This window comes from Camelus ferus, chromosome 5 (assembly GCF_009834535.1).
Source record: "Camelus ferus isolate YT-003-E chromosome 5, BCGSAC_Cfer_1.0, whole genome shotgun sequence".
Lineage (NCBI taxonomy): Eukaryota > Metazoa > Chordata > Mammalia > Artiodactyla > Camelidae > Camelus > Camelus ferus.
The window spans coordinates 24,904,203-24,917,392 of NC_045700.1; the positions used below are offsets into that span (position 1 = coordinate 24,904,203).

General features: G+C 37.7%; 1 long non-coding RNA gene across 1 annotated transcript in view; it reads left to right on the forward strand.

The window, feature by feature from the left end:
- The window catches only part of LOC106730492, a 654,858-nt gene that overhangs the window by 353,968 nt on the left and 287,700 nt on the right, over window positions 1-13,190 (forward strand). The window contains exon 16 of the long non-coding RNA XR_004319837.1: window positions 12,363-12,498. This is a non-coding gene — a long non-coding RNA (uncharacterized LOC106730492). The remainder of the gene's footprint in view (window positions 1-12,362; window positions 12,499-13,190) is intronic.

A 13,190-nucleotide genomic window follows, 5' to 3' on the forward strand; every position in this document is an offset into this window, starting at 1 on the left:
CATTATACCATACTGCCAACACTAGCATTAAAAATTAACAGAAATTAATGAAGACAATATACTTCCATAATGTCAAGTCTTTAAACACTGTAGACTCCAGGGAGATGGAAATGGACTTCAGTTGTTGCCGAAGCACCTCTAATATATTGTCTTCCACTCTGTGGAGATAATGGCCATGACCACATGATAAACTAGAAAATTCAGTATTACATTAGAACAGCATTGTTTTATTGGACTTCCACTATTTTCCAGGAGCTTCGCATATATTATCTCATTCAATTTCACAGTAAGTAGGAGAGGTGGGTATTTTTATTCCCGTCTTGTAGATGAGGAAATGGAGGCACCAAAAAAAAAGTGAGGCGCATAGTATCACTCAGAAAGGGAAAAAAACCCACAAAAACCTAAACTCCTGAGCTCAGGACTGTCTGTCTCCAAACTGCTTTACACTATGACATGCCCTCAATCAAACTTTGAGAATTCAAGGAATTCTTTGAGCGCTGAACATATAGTGATAATGCCAACAGAGGAAGAGGCCAATCTGGATTCTCTGAAAAATTTCCCCCTTCTGAAGTATCACATTACTTGATGCTGGGATCTGAGGGGTCTGCAAAAATGAAACATTCTCTATGGAACCTTAAGCTTGGGCTTGCGACACTCAGTCTCCCTCACCCTGTCATCCAAGATGAAAAGGATTCTAGAAAGATACTGGGTATGTGTGGGACTGTTGGAAGGGGTATCTGAAGGTGCTGTTTACTACAAGTATTGAAACAAGTCAATCATTCAAATGAAAGATTCTAATCTTACTGTTTAATTAGCCAGAATCTTCCACAACTTTTTAAACTTTCTATGAATAATATAGCCCTTGGAAAAATGCAGGATCATTTTCTTTACTAATGAATGGAATTTACAAACAACTATTTGAAGGGTCTACCTTACTCTCCTGGAGGATCATATTCCCTAGAAAAAGTTGGATTCAACTGGGGACCTGGAGAGGTGTATATCATAAGAGATAAGTTGCTGCAACTTTTTTCAAAAAATCCGTAATGAGAAAACGTGATTTTTCTGTAGATCAGTTCAATTAAATTCCATCAGACATGAGTTTGTTGACATGGAATTTATTTTAAAAAGATATAGTAAACCTATTGTTCTTTTCTAATAGATAGTTAAAAGGAAACAGACATGAATTCGTTTGAAAATAGGTTTGGACAAATAAATGGCAAAAAGCAATTCTGGTTATTTGATCTAAGTTTCAAAAAATGGCATTCTCCTATTGATAAACAACAGAGAATTGACCAATATCCAAAGCAGGCAGCTTTCATAGGACTGTGCTCATTGTCAACAAATGTTGGGAAAAGGTCAACGGTTAATTAAATAATCCATCACCTCAGGATAGAGAGTAGTTCTCAACTCTGACAATCAGTGACAGAAATATTAAAAGGTCAAGGAATGAGTTACAATATATTCTGTTTTGCTATTATGTATTATAAAGATGTGACTGTATTAAAGATAGAAAAGGTTTATATCCTACTAGAAACATGCTTCCTAAACAAATAAATTTTGAATTATTTACTGATATGAATACTGTGAATTCTCTTGGAGCTAGAGCTTCGTTGAATTTTTGTACTTTTGGGGGAAAAAACACGTTTTTGACACAGAATATTTTGTCTCAATACTTGAAAAACTACATGATGGGGTGTAGTCAGGGTCAGGGTGGAGGCTTCTATTTTGAGAATTACCTTCACTGGGGCTTGGTAATTTCAAACCATTATTTGCTTTGTAAAAGGACATCTTTGCAAACGTGGTAGCTTTCAGCTGCTGATTGTACTTTCTTCTCATGCTGCGTAACTCGATCACTCTCAGAGAATAGTAACACCTCCAATTTTCTTACATCAAGTCCAGAATAACCCTTCTGTAAATTAAAAGTGCTACACAAACTTGATATATCAGTTTGACCTTATTTTCTTTTGCCAGGATTGGCTTCCTCACTATTGCTTTCCAGACATTGGTGGTGGTTGTTTTTCAATGGAAATTATTATTTAATTTGGGCTGCCTTATCTAGCAAAATTTCTTTCTCCATCATCCTCCCTCATTCCTTCTTCCTGCCCCAGAGTGCCACTGATTCATTCTGAGCTTTCCAGTTTCAGGCGTAAGCATTTCTTTCTTTCTTTCTTCTTTCTTCTTTCTTTCTTTCTTTCTTTCTTTCTTTCTTTCTTTCTTCCTTCCTTCCTTCCTTCCTTCCTTCCTTCCTTCCTTCCTTCCTTCCTTCCTTCCTTCCTTCCTTTCTTTCTTTCTTTCTTTCTTTCTTTCTTTCTTTCTTTCTTTCTTTCTTTCTTTCTTTCTTTCTTTCTTTCTTTGCTGTAGGTTGACTAAACTAAGCCCACTCATTTTAGTCCTTTCCACCAGCCTTTCTCTTTTACCTCTTGGGGCCAAAATATGGAACACAGACAACTAAAAGAGGTGCCCCAGAATAACTGCTTTCCAGGAAGCCATAAATCATGTGTGATTAAAGTAATTGGTAACAATAGAAAGAAAACATGTCCCTGTGCTTTGGCTCTTTAGTTTTGCATGTGAGAGGAAAGTGGTCGCCAGTTGAGATCACCGCAGGTTGAGGAGAGATAATGCTTTATTTGAATAGAAAAATGAAGCCTCTTACTTCTCCCTTGAGAACTGGGGGCTTGGCAAGTAATGGTCTATGGCCACGTCACTCTGCTGAAATGTTCATTTATATGGCTTCTAAACGAGGGGTGCTGCACCAGGGACTTTGACCCATGACTGTGCGTGGCTTTACCCCTCGCTGTCTGGGTGAGTGCTGCTGTTTCGAATATGGGCAAGTGTTATATGATTATTTTATCTCTTACTGTAAAGTGTTTTGAGAGACTTTGTATGAGAAGCAATATAAAAATAAATTGAATTGAACTATGGCTTCACCTCCCCACTTTTTAGTGCTGAAACCTTTAGAGCAAAAAGTGCAGTGCTGTGACAAAGGACAAGATTAAGACAGTGTCAGGAAAATGGTCAGCTCTGGAGAGTCCTGACCCGCCAGGAGGGGTGTGTGTGTGTGTGTGTGTGTGTGGTCACACTTGCCTATGTATTAAAGCCTTTTTCAACTAGACAAGATCATATCTGTGTTCTTAAGTTAGTTACTTTGAGTCATAAGATATCCAGAATCGACTCCCAGATAATACATTTCTATGAAGATAAGAAGACTTGTTAATTATACAAATATCTCTTTTACATAGCACATCCTGTGCATTAAAAGCCCCCCAGTTATCCTCTAAAAGGCCAAGGTCTGAACCGCATCCCATTACTTTCTGAATCCACAACTGCAATAATTTTTCTTTTAAAATAAAATAATCTTGGCTTAGGGTAATAGGTTTTTTCCTGTAGAAATGTGATTTTGTATTTTATGACACCACATCAATACATTATGTTAATAAATGGCTCTTGGTTCACCAGAAGTGCTGTATTTTGACAATATCAGCCAACCTTTTCATTTGTTTAAGCAGGAAAAGTAGGGTGCCAAAATAAAGCTACTCCAGAAGAACATCTCAAGAATGTTTATGAAAACTCTGTTACAGCTACATTTATTAGAGTTAAAGCATAGTACTAATTTGTCATGCAGAATTCCAGGGAAGTGAGTAATTTCTGTATTTCTCTAAATGGCAGCATTTTGTATTTGGAGGTAACAATTTGCTTGTAAATACAAAACTAGGAACATATACTGTAATGTGACAAAAGGTACCCGAGATTTGTCATTATCTGGCAATAGTTATTAGATGTATTTGCTGCCACGCCACGGCATTTCTCATAAAAGTAAGTTGGGGAATGAAGAGATTTATCATATCAGGCTTTCTGACAATGGGCCTGAATTTTTAAAAATTCGAATTAGATGATTTACTAGAGGTTAGAAATGGCTTCCCACTCCCGGTCCTCACAACACAGAGATTTCCCTAGTGTACCTCATTCGTGTTTACGTCCAGGCTCTCTGAGACTCCCTGGATGCTTTATGGATAAGCATGTCAGTCCATGGGAGATCAGACTTATTTCAAGACTGTGATCACATTGACTCTTACACTTTCAAAAAACAGAGAGCAAAGCTCCTCCAGGACCCAGAGTCTTTCTTGCTTTGGGGGCTGCAGAGAGCTCTCTCCTCTGTAGATTTGTTGTTTATGACTTCTTTTTATCTAAAGCTCTCAACAATAATTTTGCACAGTGAGTCAGATTCTCCTAGGTACCCTGGGGTTGAGTAGGAATATTATTGTCCCCTGGCAGTCCATGCTGCCTCTGGGGCCTGGAAAAATGAACACTCCTTCAAGGATGCCTATTATCCTAGAATAGCACAGAGACATTCATAGCCGTTCATTTTTGTGTTTATTCTTTGTGGGATAGTGTGCTCTGGTTTAGAAGGGCCATTCTCCTAACCCAGAGTTAAGATAACAGAAAAAATATACATATAATATATGCATACATTAATGCTTATATTAGCATTTCTCTTTCAAAATGGTTCATTTCATAGAAAATGCAGTTGTACCTAGTAATTTATATGCAGAAATAGGAACAAATCTCAGGAACAAGACAAGAGGGAGAGATATATTTTGTAATTTAATGAGTTATAGGTCCTAATACCTTATTGTTACTTCTGCCCTGCAATAGACTGAATGTTTGTGTACTCCCAGAATTCATATGTCAAAGCCCTAATCCCCAATGTGTTAACATTAGGAGGGGGACCTTTGGGAGGTAATTAGGTCATGAGGGTGGAGCCCTCATGAATGGGATTAGTGGCCTTATAAGAAGAGATACGAGAGAGATGACCTCTCTTCACCATGTGAGGACACAGTGAGAAGGCAAATCATTTACAAATCAGGAAGAGGGCTCTCACCAGAACCTGACTGTTGCTGGCATTCTGATCTTGGACTTCTAGCTTCCAGACTGTGAGAAATAAATGTTTGCTGTTTAAACAACTCAGTCTGTGGCATGTCGTGGTACCTGAACTGAATGCTTCCCTCCACCCCCACAACTGTACTTACTTTCCATTTAGACCATGACTCCACGTATAATTGGATTAATCAACAGGTAAATTTGCAGCCTGGGGCTTTGCTTTGTAGCCTTTGCTCTCATTTTCCCTCTGCTGCCTTTATGCAATGTCCCTGCAGCTGCTGTGCATATATCTGCTGTCCCTCAGAACACAACATCATACATTTCTGCTCAGATATGCCAAGTGTTCTCATGACTGTGGACCTTCACTCATGCTGATCTCTAAGACTATAATCACTTCACCAGCTCTGAGTAATGAAAATCCACTCACCTTCAGTCCTTCCTCAGTCCTAGTGGCAGAAATGAGCCTTGGTTTTCCATCTGCAAAATGGGGAATATATAGCACTCCCTTTTTGTGGTGACTATGGCAGTCAAGTGAGAATGTGAGTTTAGTACTCTAGTAAAATGCCCTGGTGTTCTTTAATTAATCAGTTCTCTGAGAACTGGAAACGTGTTGTACTTAAAACACTCAATCTCTTATTATGCTTGCATATGGAAATATCTTTTTCTATGCCTTGTAGGCCTTGAGGAAATGCTGAACATTATTTATGTCTATATAAATTCCTGATGGTTATATCTGGGGCTTCAGATTTAGTGAGAACTTAATACCTATTTTTAAAAAATGGCCTGTACCAAATGTTCTAAGATACACCTTGGACTCTTTGGACAGGTACCAAACTTGTACTTGTAATTAGTCCAATTCACCAAGTTTATTCTTATTACACAGTAAGTGCTTCTAGTTGCTACCTTTGAACAGACTCTGCCAAAAGCCGTGGAATATAAAATACACCAATGTCATTTTTGGGTTCTGCATGATTTCCTTACAGTGACACAGTTCAGTTGTCAAGTTGAGAAAGCCTAGAAATGGGACTTCATTTATAGGCTCTCCTGGTGCTTATAGATTCTACATTGACTGCTTGATTTGTAGCAGTGATGGCACTGGTTTGTCTGTATTTCAGGTGGCAAAAGCTTCAAACTCCATAGTGTGAGGGGCACTTTACTTCAAGTGGCTTCTCTGATGCCAAATGTACCAGTGATGGCAGACGATGAGGGAGGTAATTAAAATAGGTCACTTTGGTATTCCCGCATGCCAGCTGACTGAGCATAATGTGGCAGGCACACAAAAGAAGTGTAAAACACAAGGCTTCCGAAGGTGTGGTGGGCTCGTTTATTGGAACTTCAAGACTGGTTAAGATAAACTGTCTTTGCTCATTAATGGAGAGATCTGATGCACTCCAAAGGATGAGTTGTAGAGTATCACGTTTTTTCTCATTTCTCTCATATCATTTAAACATTCTCTTTGGTATCAACTGACCAACTAGTGGAATAGGAACAACTTTGTCTTTTCAAAAATCTATATAAAAATGCCTTTCAAAGTTTTTTTTGGTTGTTGTTTTATTTATCTGCAACCTGTTTTTCTCCCTCAGAAGAAGCTGGCCTCTTCAAATGTGTGCAGAGAGCTAAACTTTTGTATTGGCAGCTTAGTGTCCAGCTCAAAACCACATCCCGCAAGGCACTGAGCGAGAGACCAGGGGATCCTCGTGACGCCATCTTTAGATTGAGATCACATGGCTCTGAATGAGCCTCATCTCGAGCTAGTCATTTTAGGTCTAAACATTTGCCAAATTGAATTTCCTCAAACTGCATGTACCTTTTACCTCTGCCAGTCAAACCCACAAGTTTAAACTATATGGAAGGAAAAGAACCCCAAATCCTTCCAAATACCAATTATGCATATATTTTGAAGCAAGAAATGGGGGGAAAAAAAGCAACTTTTTTTTTTTTTTTTTTTTTTTTTAAAAGAAAGAGGTAAGATTTGCCTCCCAGGCCAGGGGTTTTCAAGTTCTCATATGTCTCAATGAAAGCCAGCCTAATTAGTATAAGTCAGAATTTTGTATTTCAGACATTCAAGTATAATGAGTTCTATTATGACAGATTGCAGTAGGTGAGATATATGCTGTTCAATGGAAAAAAATAAACATGGCTCATTTCTTCATTAGAGGATGCTTATTTATGGTACATATATATCTGCCTCCACTGTAACACTGAAGATTTGACTGCTTTTTAACTGTAAATTTGATACTGTTGTGGCAGCCACACTGCTCACATGATAGCTGTAGTGCGGCTGCTATCAGGGAGGGAGATTTATTGCTTCCTTACATGGATAAGGATATGTGCATATTTACTTTTAGTTTTATTGCCAGTGTCCTATATTTCAGTGACGCAAGGTGAGATAAAAGAACATTGTAATCCAGTCCTGCAAATACAAATGGCATACTTCGTATGAAACTTTGTTTTAACTGTATATAAATTCCCTGTCTTTTCTTGCACTGAAACAGCCTAAATTGGAAGCGATCTTATACTCCTGCAAGTTCCCTTATGCTTGTTTTTCGGCATTCTTTCACCAAAGGCACTGGATAGGAGAAAAAAGGGAAGGGGAGGGAGGGGAGCAGACAAGATAGAACAAGAGGGAAAAGAGAAGAGAGATGAATGAATAAGATAAAGTAACTCAGAAAAATTTGTGTGTGTGTGGTAACTAATTCCTGAGGGAAGTTGGTTGATTTGAAACTTGGGATTCAACTTCAAGTCAGTTTGGAAGCACATAACTTGATGTTCAATAGACAATATAGAAAATGGATAGAAAGTTGAAAAAATATTTTTCCAACTGATTTTGTCTCTTGTTCTTTGTCTTAATATTGTCCTGAACTAATAACCTCATGACAGATGGGTAGAACTCAGAGTTCTTGGCAGTTTGGATTAGATCTGTTAAGCATTCAGGTCTAGTTGGTAATGAAACAGAGTTGGAAATCACATGAAGACAGCCTTTTCAGAAACATCCCATTTCTTGGTAGTTTCTGATGGGTTGAAAGTACTGCTAGAAGAGTCTTTGGAGTATTGGGGGATTTCATTATTGATATCAGGCAATATAGAGGTGACTGATGAACTTTCAATAGTATTAATGACATGTTTTAAGGTAGAGAAAAGTTTTGATGTGTTCTTTTATTATCCCATATCTTTGAACTTTCCCATGTACTCTTGTGCTCTCAATTTTTTTCTTTTCAGCCTTGTGGATTTAGAATGCTGTTTTAGTTATTTCTATTTAAACACTATTAAAGCTGTGAAATTAGCAAGTATATGTTCCCTATAGTGTATGAGACCTGTCTCAATCTTTCAATTACCAGAGAAGTATTTTATAGCTCTCAAAATTTCATCACATACATATTAGAAAATAAATTGACAATTTAAAAGTTGTTGAGTAAGCAAGTCAGGTTATTTTACCTGTACTTAGAGAAAATGAAAAGACAAATCCTTGCTGACTGTTTCCTCTTTTGCTCAGTAATCTGGTAGCATTGTTGGTATTTTAAGCAGATTTGATGTTTTAAGTATTCACTTTTGTACTTGAGTCTTTATGTGGGGATTGTTCTTTGCTCTTTGGCCATCTGTAAACCACATTTCCATTAAGTATTAATCAAACTGCAACTCCTAAAAAGTTCATAGGTAGTTGTTTTTTTTTTTAACAAAGTCCAAATTGCTGCCTTTCTGAATTAAATAGACAGTTTGGGTACATGAATTATTGCTCCCGTAATAATTGCCTGCAACTGAATAACACATGGAGACCATCTTCGATAGATATAGAAATAACTGAGTATGCTAAATAGTCTTTGCATTATTTCATTATAAAGCTATGCCATTCAATTAATTTATGTCTCCAGCATGTGAACACATTGTGCACCAAGTACTGAAATGAGATACATTGTCAGTGAAAATACACATTAAATTTTGTACAGTACGAAAAAAGTAACTTATGAGTAATTTTATCATATCTTGAACTAAAAATGGATACATTTGGTAAAATATGTTATTGAAATCAATTCTACGTGTTTTACTCTTTTGAATGTAACTAGAAAACTTAAAATTGCATATGAAGCTAACAAACCTAGAATAGGTTTGATACCTGTTTTGTGGGGGAGGGTGGGAAGAGGGTAATCACTTACTTGCTTGTTTCCTCACGAATAACTGTCTTGGCTTAAAAATGCTTAATAAAAATATGAGAAAAGCCCCAATGTAACTATGTTTTAGCACCAGTCCCCCTACCCTGCACCACTATACCCCACTTCCCATGATATAAGCTGGGAACCAATGACAAACTTTACTTCTAATGGATATTTTTACCCAGGCCCATTTTAAAGATTATAGACATACGGGTTTTATTTTTGAGGTGTTTTCTAAATAAACCTTTAGTGTGTATGTGTGCTTATGGTAATTTAATTTTCTTGTTGATGCAAAAAAACCCCTGTAAAAATGCAGAATTTCACACATCCTCATTCCAGATTTATTATTAAACGTTATAAGTGACAACACTTATCAAAAGTATGAAATTTTACTTTGAGTAATACAGATGAGAAAACTTCTGGTGAAGAGAAAGTCTTCATAATAGTAAGATTACAAATAAATTTAAATTATTTTTGTCAGGTGCCTAACTGTATTTTATCCTAAAATTAGTCCTGTCACTTGATTAAAAGTAATGACATCTTTGCTTTTGCAAACTTAACATGAAACACTACACAATGGTGAAAGTTGATTTGGAATTTGAAGTTAATAATTTTAGAGTGATAATTTGTTTTTCATTTATTTCTTTTAAATTCCACAGCCTAAAGATGTAACAGGTACTTAACTAATTGGTGGATTGATTTCATTTTAATCTGTGCTTCCTCAACACACTTGGTTCCATCATTTTTGATTGGGTCACCTGATCAGTGGTTATTTAGTAGAAATTTGAGTAAATTGGCTCATATCCAGTTTTAAACATTGAGGAAGTTTGTAAATAGTCCCTCTAAAGTGGGCAGGAGAAGGTGAGGATTAATGTTTTCTAATGCATCTTCATTGAAGGTGAGTTGTTCCTTTTCCCATGAAGAAGAATGGCTGCATTATCCTTTGCTTTCAAGTGGGATTGCATCTGGGGATGGATGGATGAGAGTGAGGAGGTATGAAAAGATCATTAAGAAACCTGTTCTGTGTTAGGAATTTGAAAGCATCCTAGCATTTCATTCCTACAGCAAACCTAGAGAACAGTATTATTGGACATGTTAAGTACCTGAAGAATAGAGAAATTAGGTGTAAGGTCACCCAGCCATATTGAGGCACAGTCAAAAATGCAGGAGCTGCCAGAGGGATCATTGAGATTGCAGAGAAACGTTCTCCAACAGATATATGTGGGACACAGAAGTAAGCCTCATATGTAATTTTAAGTTTTCTAGTTACCTTCAAAACAGTAAAACATGTAGAATTGATTTCAATAACATATTTTACCAAATGTATCCATTTTTAGTTCAAGATATGATAAAATTACTGATAAGTTACTTTTTTCATACTGTACAAAATTTAATGTGTATTTTCACTGACAATGTATCTCATTTCAAGCTAGTAACATGTCAAGGGCTCAATCAGTCTATGTGGCTGATAGGTACCACATTGGACAACATAGCATTAGAGTCCTTGAGAAAACAAAAGTGGCACACACAGTATTGTGATTGACTATCTAGTAATCACTGTAATGAAAATGGCCAGAAATTTCAGACAAAATGATCCTACTGACATAAACATTAATTTTGGGCCATGCAGGGCTGATTTCATTAGGGAAGAATATGTGTTCTGAGGAAACATGTTGCTTAGATAAATTAGAGCACAGAGTAGTACAGAAAGGATGTTCAGGTCGGCTGGTTGGGGAAGTTCGGATGACATGGATTCCTGGCTTCGTGATCTTACTAATCCAATCAACAAACATTGTTAAGTGCTACTGTTAGTAAGAGCTCGCTGTCTGAGGTGTATAAAAGCCAACACTATGGCACTGGTTTTTGAGAAAAGAAAGAGTTTTATTGCAAGGTCCACTGGCAATGAGACAGGAGGCAGGGCTTAAACCTGTCTCTCCTGTCCAGCGTTCAGGCTGAAATTTAAGGGGTTAGGAGAATTTCAAACTTGGAAGCTGATTGGCTGGGCTCTAATCAGTAATGAAGCTAGCTGGACTCCTGGAAGCCAGATTTTTCTTATTGAAGGGTTTTTTCATTTTGTAAAGAGCTCTGGTGGTAACGTTTCTGTTCTTTGAGTTCTGTAGACTTAAGATTCTTGTTCTGGGGTTGCTCTGGAGACACAGGTTCCCATCTTGCATATGCGTAGTGCTGGCCCTGTAAAATAACTCCAGATTTGATTAATCAACAACCTGTTTTAAGGAAGCAAAACCAGTTTAAAGTGACCAGTGTTTTATGTGCTGCTTCACTACTGTCTCAACTGTACTGCGTATTGGAAAATAAAGACATGAGTACAGTGTCTGTTCCAAGAGGCCTGCCTCCTATTCCATGATATGCCAACATACACATTCAAAGAGAGAGAGAACAAGTTCTTTTAAAACTGGGCATCAACAAATATTCAAAGGAACTGAGGGACTATACCACATACACTGGCTAACTCAATGCCAGAGGCGTTGTCTGTACATACCAAAGGCAACCGATTCAGCAAAGAAGAGCAGCTAAAAAGTTCATCTAGAGAATGGCCAGGTTCCACTGTTAACACCTGGCCTTCGTGGTTGGAAGGATTTTAGAGTCTAAGAAGAGGAATTGGCAGTAAAATAAGTTCACCCTTTTAGAAGATACAGGTGTTTCATGGTGTGAATGAAAAACACTGCAAGCCGTATCAGTAAACAAAGAACGCTGAAGCCATCAAGTCATCAGCGGCTGCTGCCACCCCCAGGGAAAACAAGCCTGCAGCCTGGCCTCTGCAGCCACTCACAATGGTGCCCTCTGAGGGGACTCAGAATAAGAAAGGACAGGATACTGGCCCTAGATAGCTAGGCGCTTGTCAAAGGAATGAATTCAATGAGCCCAAATGTTTGCTTCCTCCCATACATAGTAAAGCTCTAAATTCTTTAACTTGAGATGCCTAGTTTTCTTTAGATAACAAGAGATCTTTTTTTGTTCCAACTACCTGGTCTTTGTTGTAAAGCTCCTATCTAACCTAGCTCCTCCCCTACCTCTTCCAAAGCAGTCCCTCAGAGCGATCTGAGAGGCTGTCATCCAGCCTCTGTGATCTACTGCTTTTTGTGATGTGGAGCAAGTTATTTACCTTCCCTGTTCCTCAGTTTTATCACTGTGAAAGAGGGACAATGATCCTTCACTCACCAGTTTCACTGAAGATTAAATTAATTACTGTATGCAAAGGGGTTAGAATATTGCCTAGCACATAGTTGCTTAGTGGATATTACTTATTATAATTATTATCATTAATATTAAAGTTATCTGGGGGACTTTTAAATAATACACTTTCCTTGTTTCTAGTTCATATCTCCTGAACTGGGTCTTGGAAACCTCTAGTGTTTGTGAAGTTCCTCAGTGGACCTCAGGACCAACAGAGTCTGGAAGCCGCGCTGGTGGTTGGAGGAAAAGCACACTGGTGAAATCAATCATCCTGAAGGTGAGCTGTCAATTACAGGAGCAGTGATTTTGTCTGGGGCCCGCACTAGCATCACCAAGAAATTTTAAACACCTGGAAAGACCAATTAAATAAGAGGGGCTGGAGGTGGGTCCCAAGCCTCAGTATTTCAAAAACTCCTGAAACGGTAGCAGTGCGTAAATAAGGTCCAGCGCTCACGAGCTAAGGGTATGTTTAAATCCCACATTCTAAAAAAATTTTTTAGAAAAATGCTTGTAAGGTTTTTAGATGATGGCAAATTGACATGAAAATAGCAAATTAAGAGGAGCATTGTGAAAAGGGTGCTTAACTGACCCAGTGTTATCTTTCACTGACCTTTTTATATGGATGAATAAAGACAGATAGGAGTTAATTGCTCTTCACTTAGATAGAGGTCAGCCTTTTGTATTGAAATCTTAGAAGTAGGTTGAACAAGAAGGTATTACTTGCATTACTGTACTTAACCTTGACTTGGGTCATTTAATGCAGTGTTTCCTAAACTTAGTTGAGCTATCAGAATCCCCTAGAAAGAGATTTTGAACATCGCTTTCTCAGCCTCACCTCAGAAGATTGTTATTCGATGGGTTTTAGATAGGACCCAGGAATCTGAGTTACTTAAAAGCGTCCCAGATAATTCTAAAGATATTTTCATTTGCTGTGTGTAGTGAATCAAGGTACTAATGGTGGCAAAACTG